A 22,431-nucleotide genomic window follows, 5' to 3' on the forward strand; every position below is an offset into this window, starting at 1 on the left:
GCTCCTCTGAGTAGAGTTCTTCGTCGGCCACCCCTCGGTCGAGGAGGAACCATCGTGTACTGTAACATGTAATATCTTCTGGAACACCGATGTTCTCCTGCCATTTTCTTTTCTTCTTACTTCAGTAAAGATTTTTACAGCTTCGTGAATAATTGTGTGGCAACCATTACTTAAGTTCAAGATAAAGAAAAAAGAAAGCTCTATTTATGAATTATGAACGACTGGGTTTCCATAAATTTTTCTAGAGTATTTGCAGAAGTTCGCAGAACCCGTGATGGATGTTCGTGGAACCCTTGTGTTCCGGAGAACCACAGTTGAAGAACATGATCCCAGAACCTCACAACCGCACCAGCCAAGCCTAAGGGAAGGAGGGTCTAGGAACACTTTTTTTTTTCTCCTACCGTCCTCAGCCACCAACTTGCCCCCTAACCCTGGAAGAAAAAGAAAAAAGCCCAAACTTCTTTTTTTTTTTTCTAATCAAGTTGCCGACCGTCATAAGTCTTCCCACGTCTCCACGAGAGAGAGAGAGAGAGAGAGAGAGAGAGAGAGAGAGAGAGAGAGAGAGAGAGAGAGAGAGAGAGAGAGAGAGCAATAAGAACACGATCATACATTACGTCTGTGGCCTGTTCACCTCCTCCCTTGACACTCTACACTCAACCATCACTCCAGCCAGGGTCGTCCGCTTATCTTTCGTTCTTTTTAAGGGAGGACGACCAGATCTTGACTTAGGATTCATCTTAGAATACAGCAAAAAGAAGAAAAAAAAAATGGTGGTGTTGTCTACCCACAACAGACATTTTTCGTGTCCAGAAGTTCATGGTTGGGACAGTTACACTTGAGGTTGTTTACAGGAGTCGGGACCTTATTTATACCACTTTAAACAAACCATCTTCCACTTCAGCAGTGGACACTGAAATGATCATTCTCCTCTGATGTCGAGAACAAACTCAATTCCGACTCAATTTGTTCACCAACATTCCACTTATCTAGTCTCTTATCAAGGAGGGAGGAGATAAACGCTTGCCTGCGTCGTAGCCAAGCAGACAAAGGCTCCGTACAATATACGACAAACCTCACTGGTCTCTGGGTTTTACCTCTTGTGTTGCTAGTGACAGGGTAAAGTGCTTCGTGTTCCAACATTGCTACCAAGCCTTCTGCTGGAGTAAAGGTCCTCTGTCCAAAGTTTATATTTAACGTAACGAGTATGAAGATCCTCCCCATACACCAGTGCGTCAGCCAGTTGAAGCACCGATCTAGGCAGTTTTACCGATGTTGCTGCAGGGGTTTCCATTGGCTCTGTGATTCAGCCATCTTCTTCCAGCAGGACATGGCAGCTAGGGGGATGGGTAAGTTAGATGGGCAAGGCAGTGAGAGGCTGGGCAAGGCAGTGAGAGGTTGGGCAAGATAGTAAGTGTTTGAGTAAGGTAGTGAGGGACTGAGCATGGCACTGTGGTATGGGGCAAGGCAGTGTGTGGTGCTGGGCAAGGCAGTATGTCGTGCTGGAGAAGACAGGGTGGGGTGCTGGGCAAGGCAGTGTATGGTGCTGGGCAAGGCAGTGCATGGTGCTGGAGAAGACAGTGTGGGGTGCTGGGCGAGGCAGTATGTGGTGCTGGGCAAGACAGTATGTCGTGCTGGAGAGGACAGTGTTTGGTGCTGGGCAGTGTATGGCGCTGGAGAAGACAGTGTGTGGTGCTGGGCAAGGCAGTATGTCGTGCTGGAGAGGACAGTGTGTGTTGCTGGGCATGGCAGTGTATGGCGCTGGAGAAGACAGTGTGTGGTGCTGGGCAAGACTGTATGTCGTGCTGGAGAGGACAGTGTGTGTTGCTGGGCATGGCAGTGTATGGCGCTGGAGGAGACAGTGTGTGGTGCTGGGCGAGGCAGTATGTGGTGCTGGGCAAGGCAGTATGTCGTGCTGGAGAGGACAGTGTTTGGTGCTGGGCAAGGCAGTGTATGGTGCTGGAGAAGACAGTGTGTGGTGCTAGGCAAGGCAGTATGTCGTGCTTGAGAAGACAGTGTGTGTTGCTGGGCGTGACAGTGTATGGCGCTGGAGAAGACAGTGTGTGGTGCTGGGCAAGGCAGTGTATGGTGGTGGAGAAGACAGGGTGGGGGGTGCGCTGGGCAAGGCAGTTTGTGGGGACGTGGGTGGTTCAGACAAGGCAGTGACGTGTTGTACAAAGCCATGAGGTGTTGGGCTGGGCACACAACCTCGCTCACACTGTAGAGGTAGCAAGCCAGGGGCGAGGAACGAACTTCACAGAGGGTTCGGGGGGACGACGTTCTCAGAAAGACAAGAGTCGCAGTAACGGTACCGATCCAGGTATGTGCCCTCGACATGTGAGAAGATCAGTCTCGCCAGCCAAAGGGGATGAAAGATTGATAATAAGAAACAAGTATCACAGAAAACGTATTGGCTCTCCTCTTTCCTTTTTGAGGACGGGGTGTGTGTGTGTGTGTGCGTCTAGGGTAAACAGACGACATGATTCTAAAAACTAGAATGTTTTACAAAAGGCTTTTGTGGTCTGTGAGTGTTCCCAGCTGCTGGGTCATATAAGTACCCTTACTGAAGGACGTGGATACGAACACAAAAAAAAAATGAGTAAGCTCTGTGCAAGCACGCAGTCAGTCCGCTGTGTATCGGACACACACACACACACACACACACACACACACACACACACACACACACACACACACACACACACACACACACACACATCACTGCCTCAATTCAGCAGTCATTAAGAAATCACTTTTGTCACCTGTCTGCGGAATATATGAATAGTGTATGAAGTCAAGTGCATGTGCAGGACAGGAATATGATAGGATGGTAACTTTATGTATATATATATATATATATATATATATATATATATATATATATATATATATATATATATATATATATATATATATATAAGATGGACTCAGTGACACCCTGAAGTTTTGTTCGCTTGTGGACCCGTGACCAAATATGGCGCCACCGTGGCGGTCGAAGGAGGAGGCGGAGGTGGTGGGACCCCATCCTAATGATATTTGTTTTGGTGAGTCCCAGACACAACTCGTACTTCCAGATATTCCCTTAATATTCATGAGGAGGAAAAGGGGGAGAGAGAAAGAAAGAAACAAAGACATCGAGGACATTAATATCCCTACGTGTGGCTATGACGAGGCCTTGCCTGAGAGATGGGAGGGCGAGCGCGTCGCGTTCACCACAGGAGAGGAAAAAGAAAGGAGTTACCACACGAAACTTCCTGATTTGCTCTCCCTCGCCTTGCAGCTACTGAGATAGAGGGAAGACGTTGATATTCTGAACGAGACACACGCTCCCGGGAGACGATCAGTGTATCGAACGTAAAGGAGCTTCGGATTATGAAGTATGAACACGAACCATCACGACGGCTCACATTAGGAGAGGCATAACTCTCAGGTGGGGCCAGAGCACACACACACACACACACACACACACACACAGCACACACACACACACACACACACAACACACAGGCCCAGGATAGTCGCGAGTGTGATTGCTGTTTTGTGTGTTACTGAAAGAGAGAGAGAGAGAGAGAGAGAGAGAGAGAGAGAGAGAGAGAGAGAGAGAGAGAGAGAGAGAGGTTTACATTCGTGTTGGTTCCGTCTCTCAACCTTATGTATGTGTATTATGTCTTTATTCCTATGTATGTTTCCACACACACACACACACACACACACACACACACACACACACACACACACACACGCATACACACACATACACACACACACACACACACACACACACACACACACACAGGAGTAAAGACATGATACATATATACGCTTATATGGTCAACAACTGTGTAACTGTGTTTCCGTGTAATGATAATGATGTAATGATAATGACTGGTAATGTATTCCATATATTCTATATATACCTGCTCGCTTTTCCATCTAAACTTTCTGCTTTTCCCGCCTTTACGAGGTAGCATTATAAACAGACGACTGAGCCTTCGAGGAGAAAAATCCTCGCTTGGCTTCCCTTCTGCATCTGCTTTAAGATAGTGATGATACAGGAGGAGAGGCTTTTCAGCACCACCGCAGTTCCCATCCCCTCACAGTCGCCTTGTACGACACGCAGGAGGTACGGGGGTAGCACAGGCCAGATGACGTACCTCTTCGAGTTCCAAGGGAATGTAACTCTTAGCAAGCCCCTGATCCTTCCTCGCCTATTTCGTCTGTGTCTAAAGACCCAAGTTTTTCATTCTTGGAAGCACGCCTTGGTGCAGCCCAACCCTAAGAAAGGAGACCACTCACACCCTTCCACTATCTTCCCCCCATTGCCCTCGCTTTTGCGACTTACAAAATCTTACGAACACCTCCTTAACTCTCACTTTCCCCTGTCACTTAGAATCCCATTTTCTTCTTTCAGATCATCTGCACAACTCTCACGGTGGAAGGTCCATAGGTGATGGTTCCCTACGTGACTCCCCTATGGTCTTCGTCTCTCTGAGATTTAGGTGAATCCTTCGTCGTGGCCTTCGACGTCATCAAGAGCATTTGACAAGGTATGTCCTAAATCTTCGCATGTTGAGCATCCTGTCTTGTGTCTCTTTCTCACTGCATGGCTTATCTTCAGCCGGACTATTGCAGCAACTTCCTTCTCTTATCTCTCTCTCTCTCTCTCTCTCTCTCTCTCTCTCTCTCTCTCTCTCTCTCTCTCTCTCTCTCTCTCTCTCTCTCTCTCTCTCTCTCTCTCTCTCTCTCTCTCTCTCTCTCTCTCTCTCTCTCTCTCTCTCTCTCTCTCTCTCTCTCTCTCTCTCTCTCTCTCTCTCTCTCTCTCTCTCTCTCTCTCTCTCTCTCTCTCTCTCTCTCTCTCTCTCTCTCTCTCTCTCTCTCTCTCTCTCTCTCTCTCTCTCTCTCTCTCTCTCTCTCTCTCTCTCTCTCTCTCTCTCTCCCCTTGCGTAAGTGGTCTTTTCTCACTTTAACCTCTAACACTGTTTATTCCTACGCTGATGATTCCATTCTACATAACCCGAGTCACTTTTCCTTTTCTCGTCACCCTAATACTCATTCTCTTTCTTACATTGGACATAACTCCTCTCCTGTACAGCATTTCGTTTGTAAGCGAAGCAGATAAACCTAGTTAAATCTAGTCGTGCAAACACACAGTTTCTACCTATAACTCGTTTCCTTCTGTTCTGTCTCAATGCACAATTCATCCTTGTAATAACACCAGTAATGTTCGATAAAACCAAAAACACCCTCCCGCCCACCTTAATCCGTTACCCCTCACAAGATTAACATGACAAAATCGGCGAAGGAAAAGCTGGGTTAGTGTGCCACACAGAGCTATGAACACCTCCCGAGCACCACTCTACAAGCAGTGACTGAGGAGTCGCTAATGATTTGTCATTCTTATCTTATGTCCTATTTTCTTTTTTTTTTCTTATCTTATTTTTTTTCCTTTTACCCTTTTTTCTCATACCCTATTTCCTTTTCTCTTACCCTATTTCTTTTACTCTATTTCTCTATTCTCTTACCTTATTTTTCCCTTTTTTTCTCTGACCCTATTTTCTTTTTTTCTTACCCTATTTCTTTTTCTCTTACCCTGTTTTTTTTTCCTCTCACCCTATCGTCTTTTTCTCTTTCCCTATTTTCTTTTTCCCTTTTGCCCTATTTTCTTTTTCCTCTTACCCCATTTTCTTTTTTCCTCTTACCCTATTTTCTTTTTCCTCTTACCCTATTTTCTTTTTCCTCTTACCCTATTTTCTTTTTCCTCTTACCCCATTTTCTTTTTTCTCTTACCCTATTTTCTTTTTCCTCTTACCCTATTTTCTTTTTCCTCTTACCCCATTTTCTTTTTCCTCTTACCCTATTTTCTTTTTCCTCTTACCCCATTTTCTTTTTCCTCTTACCCTATTTTCTTTTTTCCCTTACCCTGTTTTCTTTACAGCCAAGAAGGCCGCGGCTGGAGCGTGATTTGCCTGTGTGTCGTGTCGGTCACAGTAAAAAGAAATATACGAGTCTTTGTGTGTGTGTTTATTGGCCTTTAAATATCATGCGTGCGTGACGTGTGCACATGTATGTGAATATATGTGCAATTATGTGAACACCTATGTGTGTGTGTGTGTGTGTGTGTGTGTGTCCTTCCTTCCCCCTCAACCTCATTTCCCACTTTCCCCTTAACCCCATTTTCTCCCCCAGCTTCCCTGAACGAAAATAGATAAAAGATCATCTTTTCGCGCCAATTCTAGCCTATATGACGTCACTGCTGGCGCAAGATTTGGCTAAAACCATTACGTCGTGCGCGGGGGCGGGGCGGGGCGGGCGCGATGTCCACCCACCCACCCACACACAACACTACCCCGGGTGGGTGTGTGGGAGGGAAGGAGGGATCTTGTAAGCCTTCCCTGACACCTGTGGCGGCATTCCCCGCCAGCTCAGCCTTATTACAGATGCCTTTTGTGTTCGACTGGAAGGCGTTTGTGTGGCAGCAGGAGGTTACCGTTAGCTGGAGGCCTCTTTTAAAGCCTTACTTGGTGGTGGTGGTGGTGGTGAGGTGGTGAGTGGGAGAGAGAGAGAGAGAGAGAGAGAGAGAGAGAGAGAGAGAGAGAGATTAAGGCCTCTTTTAAAGCCTTACTTGGTGGTGGTGAGGTGGTGAGGTGGTGAGTGGGAGAGAGAGAGAGAGAGAGAGAGAGAGAGAGAGAGAGAGAGAGAGAGAGAGAGAGAGAGAGAGAGAGAGAGAGATTAAGGCCTCTTTTAAAGCCTTACTTGGTGGTGAGGTGGTGAGTGAGAGAGAGAGAGAGAGAGGGAGAGAGAGAGAGAGAGAGAGAGAGAGAGAGAGAGAGAGAGAGAGAGAGAGAGAGAGAGAGAGATTAAGGCCTCTTTTAAAGCCTTACTTGGTGGTGAGGAAAGAAAGAGAAGAGAAGAGAGAGAGAGAGAGAGAGAGAGAGAGAGAGAGAGAGAGAGAGAGAGAGAGAGAGAGAGAGAGAGAGAGAGAATGTAGAATGAATGTCGAAAGAATTACGAGAGCTTCAGGTAATGTGTGAGGTGAATGTTACGAGGATTTGCGAGACCTGGCCGAGATTAGCGGTAAAGTCTCGATTTAGAAAAAAAAAAAAAAGAGAACAGTCTATTGATAGATGGTGATCGATAGCGAGAGATAATGAAGAGATTGAACTGAAGTAGAGATTGTGGGAGAAAACTGGCGAGAAACGTGACGAGAATCGATGAAAACAGCAAAATATAGCGAAAGCAAACGAGAAATGGCAAGAAATACCATAAGCGAGAGGATGTGACGAGCTATAGCGAGAGATAGCGACGTGTGAGAGAGTGTGTGAAATGTAGGCGGGAGTCAGAGAACAACAGTATCGGTAAAATTATCACTTAATAGCGGAAGTTTGCTAAGGATTGCTATACATCGACATGACAATTAGTCAAAAGTAGAGTGTATAGAATCATTTTTCATCTAAGGGAAAAAAAGAGAGAAAGACACACCAAAGTGCAAAGAAAACGAGACAAAAAAGATGAGGCCTTTTTTGTATATTCCTCGAAGACCTTTTTGGTATATAACCAGGAGGACATATATGTACATGTCTTCATCATCGCTCCTTCTCTAAACACTAGTGTGGTTGTCTGAATACAGAACAAGCACCGGTAGTTGGTTGATTGGTTGTTTGGTTGATTGGTTGGATGGACTTGAGGTCCAATACGACCCAATCATCAACAGCAGGTGGTTGGTTGGTTGGTTGGTTGGTTGACTTTTAGGTCCGCATACGACCCAATCATCAACAGCAGGTGGTTGGTTGATTGGTTGGTTGGTTGGTTGGACTTGAGGTCCAAATACGACCCCGTCATCATCAACAGGTGGTTGGTTAATTGGTTGGTTAGTTGGTTGGTTGGTTGGACTTGAGGTCCAAATACGACCCCGTCATCATCAATCGGTGTTTGGTTAATTGGTTGGTTAGTTGGTTGGTTGGTTGGCCTTTCGGTCTAATACGACCCAGTCATCATCAACCAGTGGTTGGTTGATGGGTTGGTTGGTTGGTTGGCTCAATTAAAGACGGTCAACGTCAAACCACAACATCCACCAACCGAATCATCTCTAACATGTTCTTCATGTGTTATGGTTTTCATAGATGACTAAGTTCACTCGCACTTTTAACTACGTATGGCTTTTTATAATGCTGAGATGGAAGCTGAAAACAGGTCTAATACAGTTACATGAGACAGTGGGTCCTATATACAGTTACATGAGACAGTGGGTCCTATATACAGTCACATGAGACAGTGGGTCCTATATACAGTCACGTGAGACAGTGGGTCCTATATACAGTTACATGAGACAGTGGGTTCTATATACAGTTACATGAGACAGTGGGTTCTATATACAGTTACATGAGACAGTGGGTCCTGTATACAGTTACATGAGACAGTGGGTTCTATATACAGTTACGTGAGACAGTGGGTCCTATATACAGTTACATGAGACAGTGGGTCCTATATACAGTTACATGAGACAGTGGGTTCTATATAAAGTTACGTGAGACGGTAGGTCCTATATTCAGTCACATGAGACATTAGGTCCTATATACAGTCACATGAGACAGTAAAAGATATGAAGTTTCTATGTTTTGGCCAGAAGACCCTCTACGCCCCTTGGGTTAACATTATAAACACCTTTCTTAATAAACTCCTGCTGGTTACCGTAACGTGTTACATCAGATGTGATGATTGATCCTGAGGGGGAGACAATGGAGCCACGGTTCCTGGCGTGTCGTGTGACAGTAACGCTGAGGAGACATTACTTTTAAGGCCGTGCGTCACCTCTGATGACATACACACACACACACACACACACACACACACACACACACACACACACTCCCTTCTTCCAGTCTGGGCCACAATAGTGGTGGTAGTGGGGGATATGGACGGGAGGGAGAAAGACGACGCATGTACCTAGTTTTGGGAAAAGAGTTGAGAGTGAAGGAGCGCGCGGCTGGCTGGCTCTCTCTCTCTCTCTCTCTCTCTCTCTCTCTCTCTCTCTCTCTCTCTCTCTCTCTCTCTCTCTCTCTCTCTCTCTCTCTCTCTCATCTCCACATTCGTCATCACAAGCTATCGTTCTTCAGTACAAGCCAAGCTTGCTGTCCACGTCGTTGTCTCGTGATACGCATAGAATAAACAACGTCTAAATACAAACCAAAAAGTACAAAAAGAAATATAAATTCCTTCACACACACACACACACACACACACACACACACACACACACACACACACACGAGAGAGAGAGAGAGAGAGAGAGAGAGAGAGAGAGAGAGAGAGAGAGAGAGAGAGAGAGAGAGCCAACATCCTAGCTATAACCGGGCGAGTCCTTGCTCACACTAAGGGAAGAAATAGATCCCAGGTCTGATCACGTCTCTCCCCCACGGTCACTGATGATGACGACCTGGCGAACAACTCTGCTGGCGAACAACTCTGCTAACGACACTTACAGGATGGACGTGCCGTTATTATGCTCAGTGGGAGAGGGTGGGGTCGACACGCTTTTGGGGGTTGTTCTCCAAGGGCATTCTCTCCCGGAGGAAGCATTCTTTCTGTGGGTGTTCTCCTGGGTAGGGGCGACACGCTTTTTAGGAGGGTAGGGGGGTTGTCCGAGGGCATTTTCTCTTGGGGGGGGAATATAACCTGGAAGCATTCTTTGTGGGGGTGTTTACCTGGATGGAGGATGCACGCTTTTTGGGGTTGGGGGTTATTCTACAGGGGTATTCTCTCCGGGGGTTATATAGCCTGGAAGCATTCTCTCTGGGGGGGTTGTTCTCCCGTGGACACTGTTTGAGACGCTATAGTGTCTGTTCTCTAAGGATGGTCGCCTGAGCACTATGTTGCTCACACACTGACGGCAGTTTGTGTGGGCGCTGTTTTAAGGTACTTTGTGGGTCTCAGGGATGTGTGAGCGGCTCTGTGAAGTCTCAGCCTTGGGTTCGCCTTAGGGAGGCTCCGTCCGGGGACTACCTGACCCTCAGTTGTTCAGCTAAGGGTCGTTCAGGGACACTCTAGCTATGCTGGTACAGGTGAGGGCCGTCCAGGGACATCTTAGCTACACTGGCAACAGGTGAGGGTCGTCCAGGGACATCCAGGCCACACTGGCTACAGGTGAGGGTCACGCCGGTAAGGACACAGAGCTCCCGCCGTCGCTAACGGTGGAGAAGATTTCTTTCGTATAGTCTTGATGGATATCTTGAGGCCTTGGTCCGACGGAATCCCAGCTGCGACGTGATATGGCACGGAGATAATTCTATATATATATATATATATATTTCTTTATCTCAGTATGAAGATAGATACCTTCCATTATCTCAGTGTGATTTCTGTGGGAAAATTAATCAGGGTCGTATTTTCGTTCTGCAGATCAACTGTGAGAGTCATGCGATGCAGACGTATCGTATTCTGAATAATGATCTGTTTCGTACTCAGATGAAAGTTTAAGGTAGGTCCGTAGACTATGTGCTTCTCGAGAGTCAGTGTATGAATGCTCGATTCTCGTGGTTATCAGCACAGGTCAACTCAAGTCTCATCAAGAATCTGTTTCAGCAACATCAGGGTTACCACTGGGTCCACATTCCCAGTGACTCGAACAACTTTAAAAGCATCATCAAGTAAGGCTCGAGCGTCTAGAAGACCTCTGTCCTTCACGGCAAAAGAAGATAAGTGGGCCACTTCGATCAACCCTTCGGCATTCCACAGGTGGTGTGACCCCCCCAGCCTGATGGTGACGTTCTAAGACTCGTCCACTTCAAGGCAATCTGGACGGAGAATTTGGAGATATGAGAAAGAAATGAGAGGAGCGATGAGCGACTGAACGCTCGGCTGTCGAACGCATTCTGGATATGAATCCATGACATGAGGATAACACATACAACTCGTGAACCACAGAGGAAAAAAACACGATCGGGAATAATTGTACAAATCTAGACCTTGGTTGAGATAGGTTAATACACGATGATATCTGTCAGGCAGGCAGTCTTCGAGAGGCTGCTGAGCAGTTTTCTGTTCGCCCCATAATGAGTTCAATGCCACACAAACACCGACCCAGCCCCCACTTGTCTCAGATGCCAGCAGCATAGCTTCCCACAAGTCTTACAAGACCAACTGCTACGGAGCCAGACAAAAGTCCAATCCCTCCAGTGCCTGAATATTCTGAGGTCAATGATTTTCCTCATCATCCAATGTTGAGGCCAATGCCTGTGTACCCATCAGTAGAGCCTCTCGTTAGTCCAATGCCACAAGAGGGATAACAGCTGGAACAGCCAGCTCCCCTGGCGATAGGGCCAGAATCCTCAGTGCTCCTCAACCCACTGATCAGCTTAAGGCCAGTAACCTGAAGCATTCTGCAAACCTCCTCCTCACTGAGGCCCATCTACCTGAGCACTCTTTATCCCCCTCCTCCTCGCAAGGTCTAAGAAACCTGAACACTTTTAAACCACTTATTAATAAGGGCCAAAAGACTGAGCATTCTTCAACCACCTTCTCGACAAGGGCAAGTACCCTGAGCACTCCCCCCTTCCCACAACAAGGGACAACAACCTCAGCACAATCCTGACCACTCCTCGTTATGGGTCAACAACCTAAGCTCACCCTAGCCACTCCTCAATAGGGCCAACAACCTCAGCTCACCCTAGCCACTCCTCAGTAGGGCCAACAACCTCAGTACACCCCTAGCCACTCCTCAGTAGGGCCAACCACCTCAGCACTCCTCATCCTACCCAGTCCTCACCCCCAACCTCACTAGTTAAGCTTCTAAAGTAGTTAAACGAGTTGACTGACACACAGACATCCTAGTATCTGCCGATCTAACATTTCACAGAAATTGCTGACGAGTCTTATTTGCTGCCTGGACGTTGTTTATATACCCTTGTTCATGGTACGTACAAATAAAGGTTAAACGAGGAAAGGGAAGGACCTGAAAGCCTTTCGCTGGCTCTCTCTCTCTCTCTCTCTCTCTCTCTCTCTCTCTCTCTCTCTCTCTCTCTCTCTCTCTCTCTCTCTCTCTCTCTCTACATCTCGAGATGAGCGGTCCGCATCCCCCTGCCCAGTTACCTTGTAATTCAACACACAGGAGGTCTGTGTGTCTGGGTTGTTGTCATGTTTACACACACAAGGACCCCTCCACACCAGCCTTACATAACCCACTCACACCAGCAGACCACGCCACCCCTGGCCATCTCGCTACCAGTGGCCATCTCGCCATCACTGGCCATCTGTGAAACACCCTCTACACGGCGAAATCACCACCAGGGTCTCTGTCGCTCAAGACTGTCTATGTTTGCCGTCAGAGTTCTTGCCACCAACCACCATCGCGGACCTTGAGACGCTAAACAGCCCAGAGCCAAGGATCGGAACACGCACACGTGACGCCGCCACCTCACGTGCAGCTGCCCACCTCACCACGGTGCCCAATCACCGCCTCCCCCCTCCTCACCCAACCCCCGAGCATGATGCATCACTGTCAGGAGCGAGGAGGAGGAGGAGGACAGAGAGAGAGAGAGGGAGGGATAGCGGTGGGTGGGAGGGTGTATAGTACTACGCAGTCGCTTTACACCCCCTCGGGACAATGGATGCCTTACGTAAACAAGGGTTGGTATGCCGCACAGTACTTCGCTTGTAGGAGGGAGGGTCGCCCCAGGAGGAAGGAGAAGGGCTTTATATGGCAGCAGTTAACTCCAGGCGGAGGCGCTGACGGGGGGGTAAACAGAAAGAAGATGACGCAGAGGAAGGAGGAAGGTAAAGGCTTTACGGGAGGGAGGTGGTCTAGTGCAAGAGATGGGAACCAAAGACCCGAGGGAAAATGAGGGAGAGAGGTTGATGAGTTAGGGTGACAGATGGTATGATGGAAACGTCCTTATCCTTAAATTCTGCAATAACGAAACGTTACCAATCATATGTTATTTTGAAGTCTTTCATTCGTGAATGTTCCATTTTCTGTTTTCATTCGTGAATGTTCCATTTTCTGTTTTCATTCGTGAATGTTCCATTTTCTGTGTCCATCCGACTGTTTGTTCTTTAAGTTCTCCAGTTCTTCAAGGTTTCGTGGATGATCCTTTGAGTTACACTAGTCTTTTCAAGCAAGAGTTTTAGATTTAAGATGTTAAAGCCAGACCTCGACCTTTTACAAACCTAACTTGAGATTAAAGAATTTCTTCTTTTCTTCATGCATCTCCTCCCTACTATGAAGATGACTGAAGCATTTGAGAAATCCTTTGATACTTAAGGCTCAAATGTTGGCTGTAAGCAGGAGGCTGCTACATCCTAAGTAGATAAGGAATGATCCAAAAGATTACCAGGGCAGCTCCACCAGGCTGAACCAGTGCTCTTGTGTTGGTGGAAAGGTCTTGCCAGACACATTTGCCTCCCTGTTCTCACCTTGACCCCCTCCAGGGTTATGAAAACGCTGTAAATTACGTTTTTCATCTTATATAAAACACAGGGATTACTGATCTACGTCCAAGGTCAAAAGGGTCGTGTCTGAAATACATTAGGTCAAGATTTGCAACTTTCCTCAATATGGCACAAGTTCATTTCTTTAAAGATTTCATTAATTTGTCTTCCTGTCTTCCTCCTCACTAATTACTCCTGTGTCTATTTATGTGCTCCTTCACAGCTTATCTGTACATACATGCTCGGCTTTATCTATCTTATAGCATATTCATCCAACAATTTCTCATTTTATCATTTTGTTTACACATTCCTTCTTATTCTTTATATATATATATATATATATATATATATATATATATATATATATAGAGAGAGAGAGAGAGAGAGAGAGAGAGAGAGAGAGAGAGAGCGAGAGATAGATAGATAGATAGATAGATATATAGATACACGCAAGTGTACCTATCGGTGAACTAAGTGAACCAGTTCTTAGCAAACCACACCACTCCAACTCCTCCTAAGGAGCTGATCCATAACAGAAGTGTATGTCCACCATAGCTTACGTAAGAATTCGTTTAGCGGTACGCGGCCACACAAATTCCTGGGCCGGTCGGACACAGCCGGATAAGGAGCGGAGGGAGGGAGGGAATACATCAGCAGACGTCGGCCGGGAACGCCGTCTTCCGGAGTGCCGGCGATCAGGTCTGCGTCAGCGGTGCGCGTTGGGGAAGTCGGCGGCGAACGCGCCCGAAGCCTTTTCGGTGTTCATCTTATGTTGATCATTTGTTTATATGTTTATCTATTTATTGATAAGGGTATGTGTCGTCTGTCGGTAGATTTCATGGTTGTCGATCAGTGTCTGTTTATACATCGATCTACCTATACCCATCTGTCGTTGTGTGATTATGTCAATCGATGACTCTCTCTCTCTCTCTCTCTCTCTCTCTCTCTCTCTCTCTCTCTCTCTCTCTCTCTCTCTCGAACACTATGTCCTTCACCGGACATAACTCTACGATACACGCACGGCAGAACACCATCACTTTGTTACACTGTAATACAACTAAGAAACAAAGTCAGATTGAATCTATGTCGAAGTCACGCACTGCTATCCTCTGGACCCTAGACCATCACCCGGTCGGTACAACGTCAGTACACACACACACACACACACACACACACACACACACACACATACACACACACACACACATACACACACACACACACACACACACACACACACACATACTATTATAAACCCCTTTCTCTCCCCGCTTCTGTAATATCTCAACTGTATATTTTTAGCTGAATGGCTGCCTAGATTCAATAAACAGTTGATTATTATTCATTCATTTATTCGTCACACACACTGGAAAAGTATGAGACGCTGGTCGTGTTACCGGACTTAGCACAAAACGCTCCTCATGTGTCGTTTGGATCGAATCACCTGGTTCAACCAGGGTCATTATGGGTGACTGTCTCGTAACAATTGTTACATAAGATGGTCTCAATGTTTCACTGTTCATCATTTGATTTCATCGCTGTCCTTGATCTTGGTCCATTTGTTATTGAAGACACACCAGCCAGGTCTTATATTTTCTCAGTGGGATTGAAACTTTGTTTTTTTTACACGAACGATTTTTTTGGTTTTTTATCTTTTTGAAATATGTTCCTGTGATGCCTTACAATATCACGAAGCTTTTTTTTTTAGTAAATATATTGAAAAAACACAAACATGGTGATCCAGCGGTGTCTAGAATAATATGCCCTGGTGATTGTAAATTCAATTTTTCGTACTTATATAATCTCGAATAAAACCTCACCATGTAAGTGCTTTTTTTTAATTAAAGTGAGAGTAAAATACTTATTATATCTTTATAGTCTATGATACAGAAGATTGAGAGAGAAAAAAAAAAGGACTTATTATATCCTTATTGTCCGTAACTCTAAACTAGAATTTCCTTCATATATAACATGATCCGCTGGGAAACTTTGTCGTTTTTTTACTTGTTTACACGTACACAAATTTGTCTTTGTCGTCGACAAAAAGTATGTACCCCGCTTGTGGCCATCTCTCGACTAGAAATGTGAGATAATGAGTGTGAAAAAAAATGTGTATAATGAGGATTGATATGAGGTCCTGAGGGTGTTTGTGGACTCGACTCCTGAAGCTGGAAAGATAATCATAGGATGAGGGAAAGACGAGAGAGAATGAGTGATGACGAGAAGTTCCTAGCCGGGAGAACTGCTTGACGGAGAGTACTTGGCCAAGTAAGGGTGGCTGACGAACGGTTCTTGGCCAGATGAGGCTGGCTGACGGAAGGTTCTTGGCCACATAAAGGTGGCTGACGAAGGGTTCTTGGCCAGATAAGGCTTGCTGACGAAGAACACTTGGCCACGTAAGGGTGGCTGGCTGACGAAGGATTCTTGGCAACGCTGGCTGACGAAGGGTTCATAGCCAGGTTCTTGGCTTATGTAATGGAGAATCTAAATTACCAATAGATTTAACAAAGTTTAATTATCAAAGCTTCATAATTTCCCCGCTGCGTAATATATATATATATATAAACCATCTGTTGTGTAAAGATAATCAGTTTCATTATCCTTGTAAATAACTTTCATGTCGCCCAAGCTGCTCGTAATTGCTAGTCTTCGGAATTCATTAAATAATTCTCTTTGGATTTAATACAGTTAATTACCCCGTTGTGGTCTCGTAACTCGCCACATACGTTCGGAGTGAAATATCCTGAGGTGTCGGATTTCGCTCGCTGGTCGCATCAACAAGGAACCGCTCACCTCAGACAGACGAACATAAAAATCCCCAACGCTACAATTTTCACAGTTGGAGGACGAGGCTCGCGCGCCAGGCCCTTCGGTCGTCCGTTCCTGTTTTGGGGGTCGTCTCCTGATGCTGTCAAGGCCCGGCTGGTCCTAAATCCTCAGGTGGTGACGTCACAAGGGGTCGTGACGTCAGTGGACGCGACAGATGGCCATGTACAGCGGCTGGTGAGGGGAATTTTTGCCGCGCAGTCGTGGCGGCTGGAGGAGCCGCCTGTCTCTCACACACACACACACACGCCCACACACCATCACCATCTGCTGTGTGACACTCACACGCCCACCCAGGTCCACCTGCGTGGTGAGCGTCACACACACACACACACACACACACACACACACACACACACACACACACGAGAACCATCGAAATCTCCTTCAAGCTCGCTGTTCTACCAAGCAAGACATACACCCCATCTCCGCTGAGCCGGTTTCCTCTCTATCCCTCTGAACGAACTTGCCAGCACTTCGAGGGCGCGTCTGATGGCTTATGACTGGATGGAAGCAAGTTGGAGAATGCCTGGTGGGTCAAGGCTAGACGAAAGCAAGTCTGGAGAATTGTGATGGCCCAGAACTGGATGGGAACAAGTCTGGATGATGTCTGAGGGTCCAAAAATTGGATGGAAACAAGTTCTGGGCAAAGTCTGCTGGCCTAAAAAACTGGAAGGAGGCAAGTCTGGAGAATGTCTGATGGCTTAAGACTTGGATGGAAGCGAGTCTGGAGAATCTCCTAGACCTAAGTTGGAGTTTGGGGTGCTGCGCAGGAGGAGGGAAGGAAGGGGGTTGTTGAGCCTGAGACATGTTGGGATATCTATAATCTCACTCACCCCAGGGGGCTGTGCAGGACGGCCCCAGTAAGCTCCCCCGACCTTGGTCGTGCTCGAGCATCATCACCCCGCAGCTGATGTGTGTCAACAACACGAAGCACACACCCATCTCTCTCTCTCTCTCTCTCTCTCTCTCTCTCTCTCTCTCTCTCTCTCTCTCTCTCTCTCTCTCTCTCTCTCTCACGAGTGTACAACTCCCTCCCCTTCCCTCCTACCCTCCCCCATACACTACTACACATAGGTAATTCCACTACTCACAACAAGTTACCAAACACACATCTTTCACCACAACGAACCAAACGTCTGGCGAAAGAGAAAATCAGCGACCGATGACGACGCTAAACAGAAAAAAAAAACAGAACAAATTTATGAAATGAAAGAAATCTGAAAGAAAGAAGAAATCGATGAACGAAACCATTTGGGAATATCATTTCACCACGAGTGACATTTGAATTTGAAATGTCAAGGTAACTAATATCATCGTAAGATACAGGCCAGAAATAATTCTTTTATTGCATTTAAACAAGACGTTGGAACAGATTACATTTTTTTTTTTTGAGGTCGCCAACTTGACCCCGTGGCGCAGCGATATTTCTCTGCCATGCTAAATCCAGATTCCATTCGAGAAATATCAAAGGTCGGGGATAACATAGCAAGGTAAGCTGGGGAGGGTAACATGGCAAAGTTTTGGGAGGGTAACAGAGCAAGGTATTGGGGAGGGTAACATAGGAAGATGTCGGGGAGTGTAACATAGCAAGATGCTGGGGAGGGTAACATAGGAAGATGTTGGGGAGTGTAACATAGCAAGATGCTGGGATGAGTAACATAGCAAGGTGCTGGGGAGGGTAACATAGCAAGGTAATAGGGTGAGTGACGTCGGAAAGCGTAGAAAAAAGTAACATTACTGAAATGTATATGAGATGTGGAAAATCAAGTGTATCTATGGTTTATTATATATATATATATATATATATATATATATATATATATATATATATATATATATATGGCTCCCCTCTGACCTGCCTCGTCAGTTCAAGACATCCCTCAGTCTTATGAATTTCACAGTTTTCCTTTTTTTCATTTCTCGACGTATCTGTGGCTGTTATTGTCCACGCTTCTTCTTATCATCATTATTACTATCATTATTATTATTATTATTATCATTATTATTATTATTATTATTATTATTATGTTTTTATTATATTTTTATTATGCTTTGTCGCTGTCTCCCGCATTAGTGAGGTAGCGCAAGGAAACAGACGAAAGAATGGCCCAACCCACCCACATACACATGTATATACATACATGTCCACACACGCACAATATACATACCTATACATCTCAATGTACATATATATATACACACACAGACATATACATATATACACATGTACATAATTATTATTATCATAATTATTATTATCATAATTATTATTATTATCATCATTATTAGTATTATTAGTATTATTAGTATTATCTTTATCATTATCACTATCATTATTATCATTATATTTACTCGTCTTCTTATTCGTTTTCTTATCACCCTTCTTCTTCTTCTTCTTCTTCCTCTGAACCTTTTGATCTGTATCACTGGGTATTTTTCCTACACCTGGGTGACGTCATCTGGGGTCTTTCGCCCCTTTTTTTTTCCACACATCTGGACCGTTCAGTGTGCACACAAGTGGTGGGTGGGTTACTGACCTCCTATGCAGTTTTTCCCGTCACAAGAATCTCAATGTTTTTATGAGATGTCTCATAAATCGCTCCTAAGAATGGAAATCCTTTATATTCAGAGCAGAGAACGTCTTTTATAGCCTTTATACATGTCATTCTCATTTCGGACGCCTTTTAAAGCTTATAAACGTTTTCAAATCTATTGTAATCACTCGTTTTCTATGATTCCTATGGATTTCTAGTAGAAAACGGAAAAAGAAATTTCCCTTAGCTTCGCCGTGAAATAAATAATGTATATATAAGAATATATAAACTCCTCGCCTTTGGTTACACGTTGAATTATTTTCACCATCATCATTATTCACCTTCCAGACTCGAATTACCAAGATACAGTAAGGCTGGTGAAATATAACAACATCGCTGAGAAATATGAAAGAAAATGACGCTCATACGAATTCCCTCTCCGTCATTTCACATTTTCTTTCACATGGAAGGCACAAGTCACGGACATGCAGTGTGAGTGGAGGCCACCACACACCTTCGAGGGGAGAAATGTGAATATAAGAACCCATGAAATATCGGAGAGACTTTTCTCTCTCCATCTCAAACTTACTGTCGTGTTTCGTATTTCACGCTGAGGATAGGATCACAGAGGAGGAGCAAGAACATGGCGGGAAATAGAAAGGGCGAGATGTGTGATGCATGTTGGTATGGGGGGAGGGAGATGTTAAGCCCGGTAGCTTCGGTTTAATGAGATGGGAAACTAGGAGCAGTCATCTTGACACGGAGGGTGTACGTAAGATTGGGATCCGGCCAACACTCCAACACTCCTATTCAAAGCGGGTGTTACTTCCCCGGGCGGCTGATGTCTCCATCCTATTACCCACAATTACCCTAATATATTGAAACGCAAATGACGAAAGTATGTATGCTCAGGCAGTAGTTTTTTTTCATTTCGTGATACATTCGTTCAGCGATATTTCGTTCATTCGAACTGCCTCTCTGTTTACTGTCTTACCTCCGTGGACGCAGTTCGAAAAACTACCACCAGGTTGTTCTATGTCGTTCATGACCTGGTTACGGTGTCCTTGTCAGGTTGATTTTGATATGTCTGTATGTTCTATTTTGTTTTCTAGTTCACGTAGAGTCAAATTCACTGCTCTCTGTGATATGACTCATGATGAACTTCAGGAAATGATTAAAAAGTGGATCTACTGGAAGATATGAGGTGTGCATAGTCATAGGGATACAGTGATTCTCTCTCTCTCTCTCTCTCTCTCTCTCTCTCTCTCTCTCTCTCTCTCTCTCTCTCTCTCTCTACATCGTCATCATATCTGTAGACATACACTGACGTACATATGTGTCTGTAGAAAAGTATGTACATGTAAGTATACACATAAGACTGGTGCGTGTGTATGTTTATGTGTGTGTGTGTGTGTGTCTGCGACAACTTCCAGTCAGGTACAACACTTTGACATTACACGTACGATGGCCACGCGGTAAGGACACAATATATATACAGCCTGGTGGCCTCGATACCCTGCAGAAAACACCCCTTGCCCTCTGTTCCCCTTGAGAAGGTCGTACTGAGGCGAAATTGTTTATTCTTAACATTTCCAACTGAATTTACGTTAGCGTACAGCGATACGTTAACGTACTGCAATAGGTTAGCGTACAGTGATACGTTAGCGTACAGCAATACGTTAGCGTACTGCAATACGTGAATGTACCGCAATACGTTAGTGTACAACAATTATACTTTTTTCTCTCACAAGGGATTCATATGTTACCGCTGTGGAGAGACACATTAGTTGGTATTCAATGGTCTCATAATGTTCGTAAAGTCATAGAAGAGGGAGGGACTGCATTTTGCTAGCCCGGCCATCACTCAAAGACTCGCCATTCTTTTAACCTTTCTCTCAGTTCAACTGGACGTAACTGGACTGACCAGATGGTAGGTCTTCACATACGAGGGGAAGCTGCTTTCTCTCTACGTGGCTCTGCTTTTCGTCCGCTGCTTTTAAAAGGGGACTGTGTCGTTTCCAGTGGTGATCAGGCCATAACCACACCGCCTGGAACTTCGGCCTGTGTACCTGTGTAACTCTCTCTCGAAGAAGAAGAAGAAGAAGAAGGAGAAGAAGAAGAAGAAGAAGAAGAAGAAGAAGAAGGAGAAGAAGAAGAAGAAGAAGAAGAAGAAGAAGAAGAAGAAACGATGAAAAACACAGTACGGAAAAAAATACAAAGATAGACAGACAAATAGACACACAGACAGACAGACAGAGTCAAGGACAGAGACAGACAGACAGACAGACAAACAGACAGACAGAGACATACTTCACAACCACTGTAGACGGAGGTATATGGCAGCCATATGTCAGCACGACACACAGAGACCCCCTTCATGTGTTGACTGCCACAAGAATGATAAAAGCAAAGTGGTCGTAACAAGTGACAGTATTAACCGCTCTCAGAACGAGCTGTAATGAATGCATTACTTATACTTACACTCCAAGTGTGAGTGGGTCTCCAAGCATGAGCAACACGTGCTGTCACTCACACTTCAAGGGTGAGTGTGTATCCAAGCATGAGCCACACGTGCTGTCACTTACACTCCAAGAGTGAGTGCGTCTCCAAGCATGAGCAACACGTGCTGTCACTTACACTTCAAGGGTGAGTGCGCCTCCAAGCATGAGCCACACGTGCTGTCACTTACACTCCAAGAGTGAGTGCGCCTCCAAGCATGAGCAACACGTGCTGTCACTCACACTTCAAGGGTGAGTGTGTATCCAAGCATGAGCCACACGTGCTGTCACTTACACTCCAAGAGTGAGTGCGTCTCCAAGCATGAGCCACACGTGCTGTCACTTACACTTCAAGGGTGAGTGCGTCTCCAAGCATGAGCAACACGTGCTGTCACTCACACTTCAAGGGTGAGTGTGTATCCAAGCATGAGCCACACGTGCTGTCACTTGCACTCCAAGAGTGAGTGCGTCTCCAAGCATGAGCAACACGTGCTGTCACTCACACTTCAAGGGTGAGTGTGTATCCAAGCATGAGCCACACGTGCTGTCACTTACACTTCAAGGGTGAGTGCGTCTCCAAGCATGAGCAACACGTGCTGTCACTCACACTTCAAGGGTGAGTGTGTATCCAAGCATGAGCCACACGTGCTGTCACTTACACTTCAAGGGTGAGTGCGTCTCCAAGCATGAGCCACACGTGCTGTCACTCACACTTCAAGGGTGAGTGTGTATCCAAGCATGAGCCACACGTGCTGTCACTTACACTTCAAGGGTGAGTGCGTCTCCAAGCATGAGCCACACGTGCTGTCACTCACACTTCAAGGGTGAGTGTGTATCCAAGCATGAGCCACACGTGCTGTCACTCACACTTCAAGGGTGAGTGCGTCTCCAAGCATGAGCCACACGTGCTGTCACTCACACTTCAAGGGTGAGTGTGTATCCAAGCATGAGCCACACGTGCTGTCACTCACACTTCAAGGGTGAGTGTGTATCCAAGCATGAGCCACACGTGCTGTCACTTGCACTTCAAGGGTGAGTGCGTCTCCAAGCATGAGCCACACGTGCTGTCACTTACACTTCAAGTGTGAGTGCGTCTCCAAGCATGAGCCACACGTGCTGTCACTTACACTTCAAGTGTGAGTGCGTCTCCA

The 22,431-nt window shown here is 45.7% G+C and overlaps 1 protein-coding gene across 1 annotated transcript in view; it reads left to right on the forward strand.

Moving 5' to 3' along the window:
* Positions 1-4,407: 4,407 nt before the first annotated feature.
* Positions 4,408-22,431, forward strand: part of LOC139754572 (uncharacterized) — a 241,207-nt gene continuing 223,183 nt past the window's right edge. Inside the window, exon 1 of the mRNA XM_071671946.1 lies at positions 4,408-4,544. The gene's annotated coding sequence lies outside the window, so the exon portion shown is untranslated. The remainder of the gene's footprint in view (positions 4,545-22,431) is intronic.

This window comes from Panulirus ornatus, chromosome 17 (assembly GCF_036320965.1).
Source record: "Panulirus ornatus isolate Po-2019 chromosome 17, ASM3632096v1, whole genome shotgun sequence".
Taxonomy (NCBI): domain Eukaryota; kingdom Metazoa; phylum Arthropoda; class Malacostraca; order Decapoda; family Palinuridae; genus Panulirus; species Panulirus ornatus.